At 33.5% G+C, this 7,500-nt stretch overlaps 1 protein-coding gene across 1 annotated transcript in view; it reads left to right on the plus strand.

Moving 5' to 3' along the window:
• LOC135198097 (nephrin-like) overlaps window positions 1-2,793 on the plus strand; it is a 61,886-nt gene extending 59,093 nt beyond the window's left edge. The window contains exons 22-23 of the mRNA XM_064225549.1: window positions 1-7; window positions 1,142-2,793. The exon at window positions 1-7 is cut by the window's left edge and continues 1,097 nt beyond it. The gene's annotated coding sequence lies outside the window, so the exon portion shown is untranslated. The remainder of the gene's footprint in view (window positions 8-1,141) is intronic.
• The last annotated feature ends 4,707 nt before the right edge of the window (window positions 2,794-7,500 follow it).

Below are 7,500 nucleotides of genomic sequence, written 5' to 3' on the forward strand. Positions count from 1 at the left end.
GGTGGACGTAAGTACGAGCGAAACGGAACTATTTCACTGCTGACCTAAAGCGTTCTGTTTAAGTAATAAAATGAGTCACTCTTCATGACAGATCTACACACTAGTGAACTTACGAATGGCAAGATCTTAAATGTTTATTTAAAACCAAACTATACTGCCTAAAGCATTATGTTTAAGAAATGAAATGAGTTACTCTTCAAGACAGATCTATACACTAGTTAACTCACGAATGGCAAGATATTAAATGTTTATTTTAAACCAAACTATGCTGCTATTGAGGACCATTTCTAATGTCATATCACTGTGATATTAACTCTACTAATTTTTTCTAATTCCATAACACAAATGGCAATAAGTTCAATTTGTTTTTATACCAAACAACTAATTTTGAGGAGCATATCTAATTGCGTATTACAGGGCAGGTAATTAACTAAATTTAGTTACTTATAAACCACAGTACTGTAGTAATAAATTGCATTTAAGTACTGTACAGAACTGCAGCTTAGTATAACACTAAAATATTAAATGCAAGAAGAATATTAAATGAAATTTTATAGTTTTTCTCATTAGACATGCGAAAATGTCCTAACCTAATATGCTAGCTCGTTTACAAGATAGTATGCGTATGCCTATGGTATATTGTAATCAAGCATCTGCGGTCAAACACATATGAAATGCTGTAAAATGATCCTTGATCCACTATGGCTATAGATTGAGGAAACTTAACCTATAAACTACCACGACCATGATAGCTTAATGGTTACGTTCATCCCACGAAGGTAACTTGTCGATGGAATGTCACGATTCGTCCCTAATTTGACGAACTGGCCTTAGCGATTTTTCTCCTCATTCTTAGAAAATAGGCTTCAAAGATTTTTATATTATTCACCGCTTCTAATTAACTCAACTTTTGTGGAAATGTTGGAAAATGACAACGCAGACAGCTGATATTTTGATGTTACAGAGTACAAAAAAAAAAAAAAAAAAAAAAAAAAAAATGGAATGCTCCAGTTCATCAAAACAGGGACGAATTGACTCCATGAGGTATTGTGCCAGTTAGAAATAGAGACTAATATATCAGCTGCTAATCTATGGATTGTTATTGCCTTGTATTTATTCTGTACTTTCGCTCTCTTTGTAGGTTGGTCTCCACATCCCTCCAACTACCACCCTGGAGATATCAGCGACTCATAACCTTAAATCATTGTATAAAAGAGGTAAATAATTACTTTAAGGTAAACTTGGTAACAAATATCGAAGAATATCGTATTCGTGGGAGGGTGTTATTAAACTTTCTTAAAAGTATTCCAAGTCCCTTAGTCTGAACGTTTACTTTGCAGTGCTACCAATCTCTTCTTAATCCCAAGGTTCAAGATCTCACAACAGGGCACATTTTCGTTCAATCTGGCGAAGTTGTTTAACTTTCTGACTTCAAGGGTCAGACGCCACTGGTGAAATTACAACATGATGTCGACATTCTTCCTCAATTTCAGAATAATTTCTTACAGGATTATTCGCTGATTTACTGTTCTCATTGTAGGGACCATAATATGACAGAGACTTAAAACATACCACACACACACAAACATACAAACACACTCATATATATGTATATACATCTGCTTAGCTATATATGTATATATATACACATGTATATATATATATATATATATATATATATATATATATATATATATATACTGGATTAATGTACCTTAAATTCACACTATAAAATATAGATAGACAGTTATAGTAGTATATTGATAGATATGATAATCTCCATCTTTCCTCCTGCATGCGTTTGGACATGTACTAGATAGAAATAGAGATAGAGAGTTAGACAGATAAATAAAGAGAGATAGATAGATAGCTAGATAGTGAAAATAACTGTTCTAATTCTGTTCGCCCTTCATAGTATTAATTTATTTCAAATACTTTTAATCCCTCTTTGCCCTATTAAACAAATCATTATGTTTTTTTGTAAACAGCAGTAAACTAGCAATTAGATCTCACATGTGGCATCGACTTGAATATGTCAGCAAGTACATGCGTGCAAATAAGGAGATTGAATTCTGTTAGACCTTAATTTACAGTGAATAAGATAAAATGTTTAAGGCAGAAATATCAGTACCCAAACACAGACTTACACGATAGATAGATAGATAGATAATAGACGAATAGATAGATAGATTTATAGATAGATAGTATGAAACATAGACAGATTGATAGATAGATATATTTATAGATAGATAGTTTGATATATAGACAGAATGATAGATAGATAGATTCTGCATATTCGAGGTCGCATGTACTTGAAAACATGTTTGTGCAATTACAGTGAATAAACAACAAATAGGTTTGAATATTTGTTTTTGAAATAAATACAATGGAATGTATTTCCACTATACTGGGTGTACCTAACAGTTACCCTATCGCCATCAGTATCTTTTTATCATAAATATTGTTGAAATATTTTTGTGTGGATTTTAGTTTATACGTTAAAACATACATACATACATACATACATACATACATACATACATACATATAAAAAAGATTATTGTACAAATGCTTGGGGTTGCAAATATACTATCAAAATCCTACCTATTTAAGCAAGAATACGTAATGCAAGAGGTTAATTGTAAGTCTACGTCATAATTTTATTTTCAAATTTACAATTCTACGTCAATTTAGAAATCGGATTTAATTGTGCGCATATTTCTTGCTTTCCGTATGGGCAGGCCTTTTCCTGAAAGCACAAAGTAAACGTGTCTATATTATGTATGAGAACATACATTCTATATATATATATATATATATATATATATATATATATATGTATATATATGTAAGATATATATATATATATATATATATATATATATATATATATATATATATATATATATATATATAATATATATATATACGGTGTCATCATTTCTAAAGGCCAGTTGCTTGGAGAGGCCGTGATTTATTAATATTTGAACTTTATTTTATATATATTTTTTAATACTTACATTAAACGATGCTTCTCAAAGATGCAGCAGTTTAAATCTTCACGATTATGTGATGGATGCTATATGATTATAGTAGCTTTTATCATTCATTTTCAGAAATGTAGCAATCTCAAACTTACATATTTATGTAATATATAAATGAGAAGGTAGCAGTGTTAGCATAATATTTGTTCTGTTTTTAATCAGATCACATTATTTTCTTTCCAACCCTGTTCCATTTTACCTTCGAATATTTCTGAATTGCTCGTTATTATAACAACGAAGTAGATGTTATATTCTTCGTGTGGTACGGCAGATAATATAAATATCTCTATTTTTATAACGATGTCTGTGTCACCGTTTTCTAATTATAAGACCCGTGACCGTTTTCTTCTGTCTCTGGAATAATAATATCTTAGAACTTCTCGGACACTCTTAGAGTATTCGCTGTTGAATGTGTGCTTTTGGAACTAAGGTGAATCATAATGAAAAGTGTTATACAATTATTCTGAATAAAGTTCGCCCCTTTTTTTAGTTTACTCTAGGAAAACACCATTTATTCAAGCTGGTAAGATGAAATACTCTTACGATAGATTTCTGAAAATCTTTTATTCCTGCGTCAGTATTTGGTTGTCTGTTCGTTAAGCTTTAGAAATTTTAAATTTTTCATAGGCATTTTACGAACTGATATCAGTTTTGCTTACGGCTTTTCGTTCGTGATTTCGTAGCTTTTTGAATCAGTAGTTCAATGGACTCACAGTCTTGCCCCGTAGTCAAGATGTACACGTGGAATTCTAACATAGCACTGAACAGTAATCAGTCAATCGGCTTTGAATCGTTTCATTGGTCCCTCAAAAGAGCTACTTACCAATGTTATAAACCCAATCATTGGTTACTTCCTCCCGTACCTTGACATAAATCCTAATGTGTTCACTTAATAATACAAATATAGATGTTACAATCGTAATGAATGGGCAGGCGATTCCTGACTTTACAAGTTCATGAATGAAATACAAATCAGAAATTCTATGAATGAAATACAAAAACAAAATTCTATGAATAAGATATAACAAGTTCTATGAATGAAATACAAATACGAAATTCTGTGAATAAAACAAAAAATCTAATACAAATCAGAGTTCGATGAATGAAATAGCAATTTAAAATCCGAGTTACGATTCATAATCCACAAAATCACGTGTGGTCTGAGACCTACTTGGGCCAGGCTTGGGAACGTGGGCTTTCGGGGGAGAGTCCCACATACCCAACGGTCTATACATTCCTTTTATACACTTATTTACTGCTTAGGTAAGACAGGCTATTGAAACTAACTACTCTCATTCACGTGCGATGTCTGAAGCTCCGTTTTCTGAAAGAAAAGTAAACGTGCTTCTCGCAAGACAGCTAAGTAACTTTGGCAATAAATGACGTGTAACTGCATATCTATCGCACAAAGAGAACCTTAGGTATACGATAGCTCATCAACATTGCTGCTCGGAACAAATTATGTGAAGATACATAAAAACAAACGAAGGACTAAGATTTTACTCACTTCTGTCAATGGAAGTTGTTCTTTGTGCCTGGGCATTTTCGATGTTGATATGATATCTTTTTATTAGAGTCAGAATGCGTAAGATCCATGAAAATGATCTGGTTGTTAATAGATTTATCGTGATATCAATTTTGCACAATACCGGGCCAAAAGATATATGGACATGATGACGCTCACACGACCTTTTGATAACCTTCATTATAAAAAAAATATTGACATTTCCTGATAATGAGATCCTGAACCACTTGTTCAAACACGCACAGACTCGAAATAGTTCAGGAACTAAATAATTCCCACCAAAGTTGGAGCGAGACGAGCGGATTATTCAACAAACTGGAAGAGGCAAAGTCAGTAACAAGTCTGAGAGTCGACGGTTAATATACTAATCACGTCAGCCGAAGCTGACTTCTCTGACTTCACATGTGAGCAGCGTCAGTCGTCAAATGATGATAATCACATCTGGGAGATGATGACCTACGAATAAACGTGACTCAGTGCATAACTCATGTGTTATGATGTGTATCCTTCTGAACGTAGAGACTGATACAACTGCATGCTCGGGACACCTGGATATAATCGTCTATTATTCTGCTGCAGACAGTACGCTGGCTTGGCGTACGCTAAGGGCAGCGGACAACTTCAAACCCACGATATAAAACGTTATTTTGTAGATCTTTTCTACCGTTTCTGTATGATAGCATGTAGTGTTTTTTATAAACCATTAGTATCTTATTGATTGCACCGACAATGAATGTTTGAACGTTCATGTTTCCATTTGTTTTGTAAATGTCAGATGAGGTGACGTGCTACCTTTTAAACGAGGCGTAGCAGCAATCCAGGGAAGTTATCGTACTTCTGGAAGATAAAAACTGTTGTATATTGTACGATTTTGACCCCCTTTTAAAACTCACGCCTTTGATTTCATACTCGACGGTTGCGAGTGTCGATGGAAGAAAGTGTAGAAACTTGTTATATGTAAAATTATGATACCGATGTCTATATTGATCTGTTGAAGAGAATGTCATACACACTGTGATTTGTACATAATTTTGTTACAAAAATAAAAGATCCTTTAAAAAAATGTATTCTATTTCTTGACCCTATCACTTGTTGTAAGAGCGAATCTTGTCAGTGAGGAAACTGCCTGAGAATTTTGCTATGTTGGGATAAAACGTTATAAAAATGCAAGGCGAGAAGAATATACAGGAAGGAAAAGAAATTCTAAAATGAAATCTAAAAGATCTGTTTCTATCTAAAGACAAATAAGTTATGGTTTCATAACACAAATAATAAAATAGAATAAAAAACAAGTTTTGCATAAAATGAGAAAAGCCATTTCAAAGCTAATGTCCTAAAAGAATAATACTTGCTTTAATCTCATTTGTATTTTTAAACCCACGTTCAGTAGCCATAACTAAATACAAAAAAAATCCCAGTTCGGTTTCCTGACGTTAACTTGTATAAGCTCTGTTGAAAAGCTAGAATTAAAATATTTTTTTTATTCTAATTTGACTCTGACAAACCTAAAATAAAACATGTGAAAGATTACCGTAAGTAGGCCACGATTAGATTGTATCTCTCCAAAGCACATCTGACATAAATGAGAAAACAGCGGAAAATGAAATGTGCTTTAAAACTTTTTATTAATATACTTGTAAATAATTAGGATTCTGATAAGTAAAAACTTATCATGAATTCTTCTCTCTCTCTCTCTCTCTCTCTCTCTCTCTCTCTCTCTGTATATACATACATATATATATTATATATATATATATATATATATATATATATATCTGTACGTATATATATATGTGTGTGTGCGCGTGTGTGTGTGTGTGTTTATGTATGTGTGCGTGCGCGCGTGCATGCGTGTATGTCAATGATATCTGCTCATATAAAATAGATAGATAATTATGTAAAACGAATATATATATATATATATATATATATATATATATATATATATATATATATATCTATATATATCACGTTCCATATTTTCTTGATTCAGTTACTCATATATATATGTGTGTGTGCGTGCGTGGATGTGTATTTATTGATATATCCCCCTCCGCGGGATCAATTCCTGTGACCTGCACACTAAAACATGGAGCACAAGAAGAAGAAGAAGACGAGAACCACCCCTGAATGAAATAAACACACCGGCCTCTTTTATCAAGAATCAGCGGTCATGAAAACTGAAGTTTTCGAGTGTCAATCTACGACCATGGAAGTGGCGTCTCGGGGCCCACTTCTCTCTCTCTCTCTCTCTCTCTCTCTCTCTCTCTCTCTCTCTCTCCCGGGAGACTACTGACTACACACTTCACGCTTCGGGATGTAAATTTTCGGTTAACCCCGAGAGGCCATCCTGGCCAAGTTCGCAGCAGTTGGAAAAGAGCTAAGTGTAGCCTGTAGTTCACCCGCAAGATGCTTCTTGTGGTGTTGGGGGGCGAGGTATTTTGTTAGTATTGAAATGCATGACGGGAGTGTTTATCAGTTTTGTTTACCTTTGTGTTCCTAACAGCTATTTTACGAGAGAGAGAGAGAGAGAGAGAGAGAGAGAGAGAGAGAGAGAGAGAGAGAATCCTAATAGATTCATTTTTTTTTTATAAAAGCCAAGAAATGGATGAATTATCCAGCAAAATAATATATATTCTTAATGAAACATCAAACAGTACAGCTAATCGAAATGAAAATTTACCAGACCATAAAGGGCGTTGTTGTATTAATAGCACTCTAGGTAATAGATTCACTGTATTTTTTTCCATCTATGCGTTGACCAGCGCAGTACTACTAAATTAGCTACGACTATCAGGTTTCAATCATCATTATCACAATCAAACGCCGCTTTAAAATCTCTAAACGAGATAGGGCTTATTAACACAGGGCGCTTTGCTGAACGTATGCAAGTTAATATTCCCTAGAATCCTAATGATCAAGTGTAGGTCA

The sequence above is a fragment of the Macrobrachium nipponense genome, chromosome 23 (assembly GCF_015104395.2).
Source record: "Macrobrachium nipponense isolate FS-2020 chromosome 23, ASM1510439v2, whole genome shotgun sequence".
NCBI classification, from domain to species: domain Eukaryota; kingdom Metazoa; phylum Arthropoda; class Malacostraca; order Decapoda; family Palaemonidae; genus Macrobrachium; species Macrobrachium nipponense.